Source organism: Pan troglodytes, chromosome 21 (assembly GCF_028858775.2).
Source record: "Pan troglodytes isolate AG18354 chromosome 21, NHGRI_mPanTro3-v2.0_pri, whole genome shotgun sequence".
Lineage (NCBI taxonomy): Eukaryota > Metazoa > Chordata > Mammalia > Primates > Hominidae > Pan > Pan troglodytes.
Genome location: NC_072419.2, coordinates 55455408 through 55464762, shown reverse-complemented (window position 1 = coordinate 55464762; position 9355 = coordinate 55455408). Strand labels below are relative to the sequence as shown.

General features: G+C 44.9%; 1 protein-coding gene across 10 annotated transcripts in view; it reads left to right on the top strand.

Moving 5' to 3' along the window:
* Positions 1-543: 543 nt before the first annotated feature.
* STAU1 (staufen double-stranded RNA binding protein 1) overlaps positions 544-9355 on the top strand; it is a 74360-nt gene continuing 65548 nt past the window's right edge. Inside the window, exon 1 of one of the 10 annotated variants that reach the window (XM_016938102.4) lies at positions 544-851. The gene's annotated coding sequence lies outside the window, so the exon portion shown is untranslated. The remainder of the gene's footprint in view (positions 852-9355) is intronic. The other 9 variants (XM_063803098.1, XM_063803093.1, XM_054674799.2 and 6 more) reach the window with 9 other exon arrangements.

Here is a 9355-nt window from a genome sequence, read left to right as displayed (position 1 = left end):
GGCCTCCCAAAGTGCCGGGATTAGAGGCCTGAGCCACCGCGCCCGGGCCATTGTCTTTTATCTCACTACACATTTTTCTAATTTTATTTATTGTGTATTTTACTTACACAAGGATGTAAGCTCCACGAGGGCAGGGATTTTTGTCAGTTCACCACTACATTCTTAGCTCTTGGAGCAATGCCTTGCATATGGCAAGCATTTAATGAACATTTACAGATGGAGGAAGAAACAACTGCAGGAAGGAGAGAAAGGAAGGCCAGAGGCAGGACGAGAGGAAGAAGCGAGAGCAAGGAAGGAAAAAGGAAGTGGAAGAGGAAAGAAGGTAGGCTGGGTTCTCCCAGACCCGCTTCGAGTCCAGCAGGCAGCGCGAAACTCCCACCAGAACTACAACTCCCGGCAGGCCCCGGGGCTCAGGGCGGGCCGCTGCGGCCCAGGCGGGACAGGGCGCTCCTCCCGCTGGGCCCCCGGCGTGCCTTGCGAGCGCAGGCAAGGCCGCAGTGCCAGCCGGAACTTGTGGTTCGGACCGTGGGTGGGGGTGGGGCCGGGGCCGGGCCTGGAGGCGGGCGGGGGCCGGGGGCGGGCGCCTGCCCCTCCCCCGTCACTTCCTGCCGGGCTGCGGGCGCCTGAGCGGCTCTTCAGCGTTTGCGCCGGCGGCTGCCGCGTCTCTCGGCTCCCGCTTCCTTTGACCGCCTCCCCCCGCCCGGCCCGGCGGCGCCCGCCTCCTCCACGGCCACTCCGCCTCTTCCCTCCCTTCGTCCCTTCTTCCTCTCCCTTTTTTCCTTCTTCCTTCCCCTCCTCGCCGCCACCGCCCAGGACCGCCGGCCGGGGGACGAGCTCGGAGCAGCAGCCAGGTGAGGCGGCCGGGCCGGGCCGGGCCTGGTGGGGCCCTCGCGGGCGCCGCCGCGGTGGGGAGGTGGGCGGCGGGTGGGGCCTAGGCCTCGGCGGGCCCGCGCACCCCTCCGCCTTCCCCCGGGCCTCTCTCTAGCCCGCGGGGCCTTCCCGGAGGAGGCGGGTCCTCTTGCGTCCCCTCGCCTCGGGGCGCCCTGAGGCCTGGCCCCGGGCGCCCCCATCCCCTCCAGCCCTCACCGGTGCCACAAACAGGTGCTGCGGCCGCCTTTCCTCGTCCCGCATGGCGCGCGCGGGGATGCCGAAGTTATTCCCGGGGCTGGGGCGCAGGGGGGGGGGAGAGGGGTGTCCCTGCTTCAGGTCCCCGAGGGCTGGAGCCTCTCAGTGTCGCCGGCCCAGGTCTGTAGCTTAGTGGTTAAGAGCACGGCCCAGGTGTCCAAAACGGGTGCCAAACCCGGCTCTGCCCCGTTAGGCAAGACACTTAAAAAGTCTTTGTGTCTTCGTTGGAAAAGGGGCTGCTAATACCGTCCCTGCCTCTTAAGGTTCAGTGAAATGGGGCGTGTAAAGCGCTTATCAGGGTGCCAGACCCACAGCGTGTCCCAGTAAACCGTCTGCATAATTTATTAGCGTGATATGAAGGTATAATTTAATGGGCAGAGTGGATAGAAGTTGACCTACCTATCCGTTTGGGTTTCTTAGAGGCTGCAGTGTTCCGCGTGCCCATGTCCAGAGCCAGGGCATTGTTTTGAGTTGTTAACATCTGAAAGGGGCGTACGCTTAATTGGGACACTGTAGTTGACAGTCTGTAAACGATGGATGCTGTTTCTTTCCATCTCCGCTTAGGCAACTGCAGGATATTCACCATCTCCCGCAGAATGAGCAACCTGTCCATTTCCCCCCGCCCCGCCATCATCCAGCTTCTTGTTGTCATTCCATTTCTGGGAAAGTTGCTGGCAGAAGCTTCCCTTGAGTTGAGCAAACCTATCTGGAGCACTTGCTGTGTGTTGGGCTCTGAAGGGGGGTGTACGGAGATGGAAAAATTTGTCTGTCTTGTCTTGCTCTACACCTCGATAAGTTTTTTTTCGCGGAAGCTTTGCTTATATTTCCCCCTCCCTGTTGGCTGACTTTCCTTTTAAGCCCTTGCCCCGCCTCCGTGTTGCAGTATTGCTTGTGTGGAAGTTTTCTTCTGTTCCGCGAAGATACGTGCTTCAGTCTGTTCTGCCACTGTTTTTCGGCTGTGTGGAAGTTTTTAAGGTCACACTTCTCTTCTGCTTGTAGCTTTCATTGTTAAGAGCGTGGTGGAGTTAAATCAGGTTCCCGGTTGATTTTGGCGTTTCAGGAATCCGTGCTTACCAAGTGTAAATTACATTGCTACTTGTTGAGGTAAAAGCTAAAAATACAGTTGGAGTGTAGAGGGAGCAGTTTCGGTTATCCTGGTGACAGGTGGGATTTTTAGAACAGCAACTTTATTAAAACATACTGGGTTTTTAAAAATTCTGTACTTAGTTTTATAGGTGTACTCTAAGGAAATGCAACTTACGGGTGTTCAATTTTATATGAGTAAGGAGTGTGTGTTTACCTGAGTGATCCTCCTGTATCTTAGGATTGTTTTAGGCATTAAATTTCCTTAGTGAACTGAAACTATTTTGATTTATACCCATCTCTTAACACACATGCGGCAAAGTGGCCTCCTTGTTTTTGACATTTTCCTAGAATTTTCTGACAGTCTTACCATTGTTTATAATTTAAAATGTTTGTTTGAATTTTTTTTTTTTTTTTTTTTGAGACAGTCTCACGCTGTCGCCCAGGCTGGAGTGCAGTGGCGCGATTTCGGCTCATTTCAACCTCTGCCACCCTGGTTCAAGCGATTCTCCTGTCTCAGCCTCCCGAGTAGCTGGGATTACAGACGCCCGCCACCGCGCCGTGTTAATTTTTGTAGTTTTCGTAGAGACGGGGTTTTGCCATGTTGGCCAGACTGGTCTCGAACTCCTAACCTCGTGATCCACCCTCCTAGGCCTCCATAAGCAGGTTAGGCGCGGTGGCTCACGCCTGTAATCCCAGAACTTTTGGGAGGCCGAGGCGGGTGGATCACGAGGTCAGGAGATGGAGACTATCTCTTGAGCCGGGTGTGGTGGCGGGCGCCTGCAGTCCCAGCTACTCCCGAGGCTGAGACAGGAGAATCGCTTGAACCCGGGAGGTGGAGGTTGCCTGGGCGACAGAGAGAGACTCTCTCCAAAAAAACAAAAACAAAAAAAACACATAAGCAAACAACTATACAAGCAGTATAAAGCATGTCTAATACTGCCATATCACAATGGCATATTGCAATAGGGAAATGGTATTTTAAATACCATTTTTTAAAAACCTTTTATTCTGGAAAACATGCGAAACTCGAATAGTATGGAGAACCCCATGTGTTAGTCACTCACTTAGCTTTGACAATTATTAACTCATAGCCAAGGTCGGTTTTGTTTCATGTTGTATCCCCCCACACAAACTAGATTATTTTGAAACAAATCTTAAACATTGTGTCACAACATTAGCGATTTTGACTTTTACCAGATTGCCCCAGATTAAGGTCACAAAATTTACTTTTAGTAGAATAATAGTTCTCATTTTTGTTTGTTGGGCTTCCCTTCTCTGTTTATACATGATTTCTGTACAGCAGAAAAGAAGAAAATTAACTCTTGATCCAATGCCTTCAGCTCCTCAAAATCAAAATACAACCTTGCTGCTTTATTGTGTACAAAAGCAAAAATTCTTGAGCTATTAATGACTATAATTGAAAAGCAAACAAATACAGATTTCCCCAGTCCTGTTTTGGCAGAGACCTGCCTTTTAACTCACTTTAATAGAGATAACTTTGTGTCAAAGTTAAACTACAGTTAATAATTCATAATGAAAACTTAAAATGTTTCTTTACAGTAGTTGTGTAAAGATACTGCTGTTACCTTAGGTTAAGAATTAAGCAAAAGATAATCTTCTAACATAGAATTGTTTTCCAAAGAGCCCCCGTCTGCCCTATTTCCAAATAACAAATTTAGCAAATATGAATGAAACCTTAATTTTTGTGAATAGTATGAAATCACAGCATAAGTGTTCACGTTTTTCTTTCTTGTGTCTAAAAGATCTCTCTTACAATGGAAGTTGACAGGAATATTATAAATATTATAAATGTCTTTGTTGCATAACTTTCAAATTTCTAGTCGTGAATAGTTTTCAGCTTTTAGGTCTGTTATTTGAGTTTTGTAGGTGTACTTTGAGCTTGATCAGGTACAGTGGAAATGTTACATGTTATGTTTTAGTTATGACTACCTGGAAGATGGGGAAAGATACACCTCTTAAAATTGATTTAGGAAAGAAACACCAATTTAGTATCTGGGAAAGGACACAACACATTTTTAAAAATGTGTAGTGCTTCCCATTAAGCTTAACGTAAAACTTTTAAGCATTGAGAATTGTTACCATAAATATAGTTTCTTGAGAATAAGTTGCTCTCTTTTATGTTTCAGCCAGAAAGCCCATGTATATACAGATTACAGCAGGTCCTTGAATAATGTTGTTTCAAGATAATGTTGAGAAAAAAAACTGTCTGTGGAGTTTACACGTTCTCCCTATCCCTGCATGGGTTTTCTCTGGGTACTCTTGATTTCCTCCCACATCCCAAAGCTGTGCACGTGAGGTTCACTGGTGTGTGGAGCTGTGTGTGTAAGTGTGAGTGCTTTCTGCAGTGGATGTCCTGTCTGGGACTGGTTCCAGCCTTGCACCCTAAGCTGCTGAGATAGGCTCCAGCCACCCCAACCCTGAACTGGATTAAGTGGTAAAAAAAAATTTTTTTTGAGATGGAGTTTAGCTCTTGTCACCCAGGCTGCAGTGCAATGGTGCAGTCTCGGCTTACTGCAACCCCATGCCTGTAATCCCAGCACTTTTGGAGGCTGAGGTGGGCAGATCACCTGAGGTCAGGAGTTGGAGACCAGCCTGGCCAGCATGGCGAAACCCCGTCTCTACTAAAAATAAAAAAAATTAGCCGGGCTGGGTGGCGGGCACCTATAATCCCAGCTACTCAGGAGGCTGAGGCAGGAGAGTTGCTTGAACCTGGGAAGCAGAGGTTGCAGTGAGCGGTTATCGTGCCATTGCACTCCAGCCGGGGCAACAAGAGCGAAAGTACTTCTCAAAAAAAAAAAAGGCATGTATACTTCACATGTATTTCAGTGTTTAATATTCGAAGTGTTTGGTCTTTATTTAAAAGTTTGGTGATATTTTTCTGATGAGAAATATGCCCTAGAACCTAACTCTTGTTTGTATCAATAAGCGTGTGTTAGTCGAAAGTCTGTTTCCAAGAACCTACCCCTTATGTTAAGAGAGGATTTACTGTATTTTAAGTTTAGAAATGGCCATGACTCATGGAACTCTCCTCCATCCCCATTCTAAAGTCCAGATCATTAATATCATTCTGAGTGTTATCAAAATGGATACTGCTTCATCCAGTCTCTCTCCCCAATACCACAAGGTAGTCTCAGTTTGTGGGGCAACTTTCTTTGAGCCTTTTTACTGGATTGAGTAAGAGTGTAATTCAGTATAAAGATGAAACTTTCATGAAAAGGGTATCTTTTTGTGGGATTCCACAAGCCAATCCCAGAGTTTGTCACCCAGGCTGGTCTTGAACTCCTGAGCCCAAGTGATCTTCCCACCTCAGCCTCCTTAGTAGCTGGGATTATAGGCAGAGGCCTTGTTTTCATGAGCCTCTAAATTGGATCTTCTTATTTGATGTGATACCCAGTGACACAGAATTGTTCAATTTGAGGAAATATAAATTCCTCCCCTCTCAGATAAGAGCTTTGGAGTTGCTTTTCTCTCAGAATGGGATTTTAGAGCTTTCAAAAATGTTTAGAGAATTTTATGACAGATTTGTTTCACACTAGACCTATAACAGGTTATTTTACATTGACTTCTGGTGATGGAGACATTTGTGGTTGAAATGCTTCTCGTGTAATTTTCTACATGAGCTTTTCTTTAAATAAAACTTCACCAGAGTCAAGGCTGTATACCATTTGTGCTGTTCCAAAAAATATAAATTGCCAGTTATCAGTTGAACTATGAGAGGACATGTTAGTTGCTGTGGTTATTTACCCCCACCATTTTATTATGAAAAATTTCAAACATATAACAAAGTTTATGAAGTTTTATTGTACATCTCTTTAGATACCATCTACTTTCTATTTTTGCCTCCCTGTTTCATGGTGCTGAACACCGTCTACTTTTTTTTTTTTTTTTTTTTTTGAGACGGAGTCTGGCTCTGTTACCCAGGCTGGAGTGCAGTGGTGTGATCTCGGCTCACTGCAAGCTCCACCTCCTGGGTTCATGCCATTCTCCTGCCTCAGCCTCCCGAGTAGCTGGGACTACAGGTGCCCGCCACCATGCCTGGCTAATTTTTTTGTGTTTTTAGTAGAGATGGGGTTTCACCGTGTTAGCTAGAATGGTCTCGATCTCCTGACCTTGTGATCCGCCCACCTCGGCCTCCCGAAGTGCTGGGATTACAGGCGTGAGCCACTGTGCCCGGCATACCATCTGCTCTTTGTCATGAACATTTTACCATACAGTATTATGAAGCTTGAATAATGTTGGCCAAATCCATTGTTCTCACCTGCTAAGGAGATAATAGGATTATAAATATATAGCTGTGTTGATCTTATCAAATGCCATGGGATGGATGGGCTTGGATATCTGTCTTGTTGACAGCTTAATGCTCTGAACTAGAAAACCTTACTGCAGAGAAAAGTAATATTTTTAAAGTGGTAAAATGGGAATTACTGCAAATAGCTTAATTTGTTTTTTAAGTGTTTACATTCCCATACTAGTGAATAAGGTTGATGTAACAGTGATTGATGTCACCAGATAAATGGAAGTAGAGAAAAATTTCTGCAGGCTGTTAATTGCTGTATATTTTCTGGGATTACATATGTTTATTTGTTAAAGAAGTAGACTCAGGGAGCTCCCTCAAAGTATATTTACTGGAAGCAAAAGTGGAAAAATCTATTTGAGAAAGTGTTTGCTTTCGATTAAAAATTAGTCTTCTAAATATCAAATCTGTAACCCATCTGGCATCTGTTTAATCTGGAATCTAATTTGGGAAAGAAGTGTGATGACTATGTGGGTTTATAACAGTAATGGAAGCAAAACTGGCCATTTTATTATAATAGAAATTTTGTGTCATGTCTCCCAGACAATAAAGGCTAAGAAAATCTATTTAAATACATTGGGGTCTTTTCCCCTGAATAAACATGATTGCTGAGGGTTAAACCTTCATTAGATTGCCTCTGCTTTTTTTTTTTTTTTTTTTTTTTTTTTTTTTTTTTTTGAGACAGTCTTGCTCTGTTGCCCAGGCTGGAATGCAGAGGTATCATCTCGGCTCACTGCAACCTCCACCTCCTGGGTTCAAGCAATTCTCCTGCCTTAGCCTCCCGAGTAGCTGAGACTACAATTGAGCACCACCACGCCCGGCTAATTTTTTGTATTTTTAGCAGAGATGGGGTTTTGCCATGTTGCCTAGGCTGGTCTCGAACTCCTGAGCTCAGGCAATCCGCCTGCCTCAGCCTCGCAAAGTGCTAGGATTACAGGCTTGAGCCACTGTGCCCGGCCTTGCCCCTGTACTTGATGTAGCTACAGAACTGGTTGCTCAGTGAGTGGGTTGGTTTTAGTCAGCATATTCTCTGATCCTATTTAAAATTTTTTACAAGTGGAGTGTTGCTGTAAGTTTTATAGATGTTTATGTGTAAGGACAGGTTTAGTGAATTTGCTGGATAATAATATTTACTGCTATTGAGCTCTTACCATGTGCCAGGTTAGAATTACAGGGTGAAAGTTATTTTATGCAGAAAAGGAATTAAAAGGTCAGGTTGAATTTACCTAATAATATAAAAGTTGCAGTTCATTTAGCTCTTTCCTTGAACCAAAGAAAAGGGTTTCTTAGACCCTTTATGTTGTATTTCTAATACTCATAAACATCTTTGCAGCGTAAAGGTCATAATAATTGCTGAGGATGCTGATGCGCTTCCGAGGGGCCAGATAACTGGCTCAGAGTCTTGAGGTACCAAGTATTAGTTCTAGAGCACAGGCTGGTCTGGCTCCAAAGTCAGTGTTCTTTCCACTGAACCATGCTTTGTCTCTAAATTATGCTTAGGTGCTTTTTGTTTAGGATAATTGATTCTGCTTGTCACTGGTGGCCCTCCCCTGACTCTCCCCACCGCAGCAGCTAGGATGAATTTTGTTCATTAGAACCCTAGATCAATTTGAAAGAAAGTCTGGTTAAGTAATAGTCTTTTAGATGGACCCTTGAAATAGCTTTCCAGTTTACTTTTATTTGTTATGTCAAATTAAGCTAAAACTTAAAGCGGATCCAGAGGTTTGTGTGTGGGGAGGGGCTGTCTTATTAACCTTTGTGTTAAAGGAGGCCAGCTCCTAAATTACTGCTATCGTGTGTCATCAGGTTTGTTAAAAATTGCTGGCATGGTGGCCCACGCCTGTAATTCCGTCACTTTGGGAGGCCAAGGCAGGCGCATCACCTGAGGTCAGGAGTTCGAGACCAGCCTGGCCAACATGGTGAAACCCCATCTCTACTAAAAATACAAAAATTAGCTGGGTGTGGTGGTGCGTGCCTGTAATCCCAGCTACCCCGGGGGCTGAGGCAGGAGAATGGCTTGAACCCGGGAGGTGGAGTTTGCAGTGACCTGACATCGTGCCGCTGCACTTCAGCCTGGGCAACAGAGCAAGACTCTGTATCCAGGGGGAAAAAAAAAAAGAACTGTAGTCCAGGTTGTTGCTAAAAAAAAAAAAAATTCATTTCTTCTGAATTCTAACATTCTGCTTTAGTGGAAATGAGTTAACTAAGCTTCCAATTAACTTTATAGGATAGGTGCTGGTTGTCCTCTTTGCTTCCTAGCCCTTTCTAACATCCCTCTTGTGGCTAATACTGTTGGGAGTATTTAGTACAGCTTCCTGTTTGGAATTGAACTGCTTCCTGAACAATTTTGTTTTACTTTTGTTTGAAACGGTGATCTGAATCAGAAGCTTCTTTGGTATTCCACCTGGGCAGTCTTCTCTTATGGTTAGTCTTGAAAGGCTGGATCAGTGAAATTAAATCTGCCTTTGGATGTGAGCTTTTAGTGAAATGGTGTCTGAAGTTCCATTTTGTGTTTAACCTCAACTGAGGCTACCCTGTAGTCTGTAATGACGTAGCATGTCTCATTAATCACTAATAGGTGTTGGAAATACCCCTTGGCATGAAGTGAGCAGATAATGCTGCTTACATTGTTACTATATTAGCTCCCTTCAGAGATGAGCTTTAGGATCTAACTAGATCTTGTCTGATTCTCTCCTATCTTTGCTGTTTTGAAATCCATGCCTTCTATAGATTACAATTAACTGAGGCATGAATTTTCTACCCTTGCAGATTCCACCCTGATTCAAATAGGGCCATTGTCTGCTGAAGCCATTGTGATTTTATGCAGAA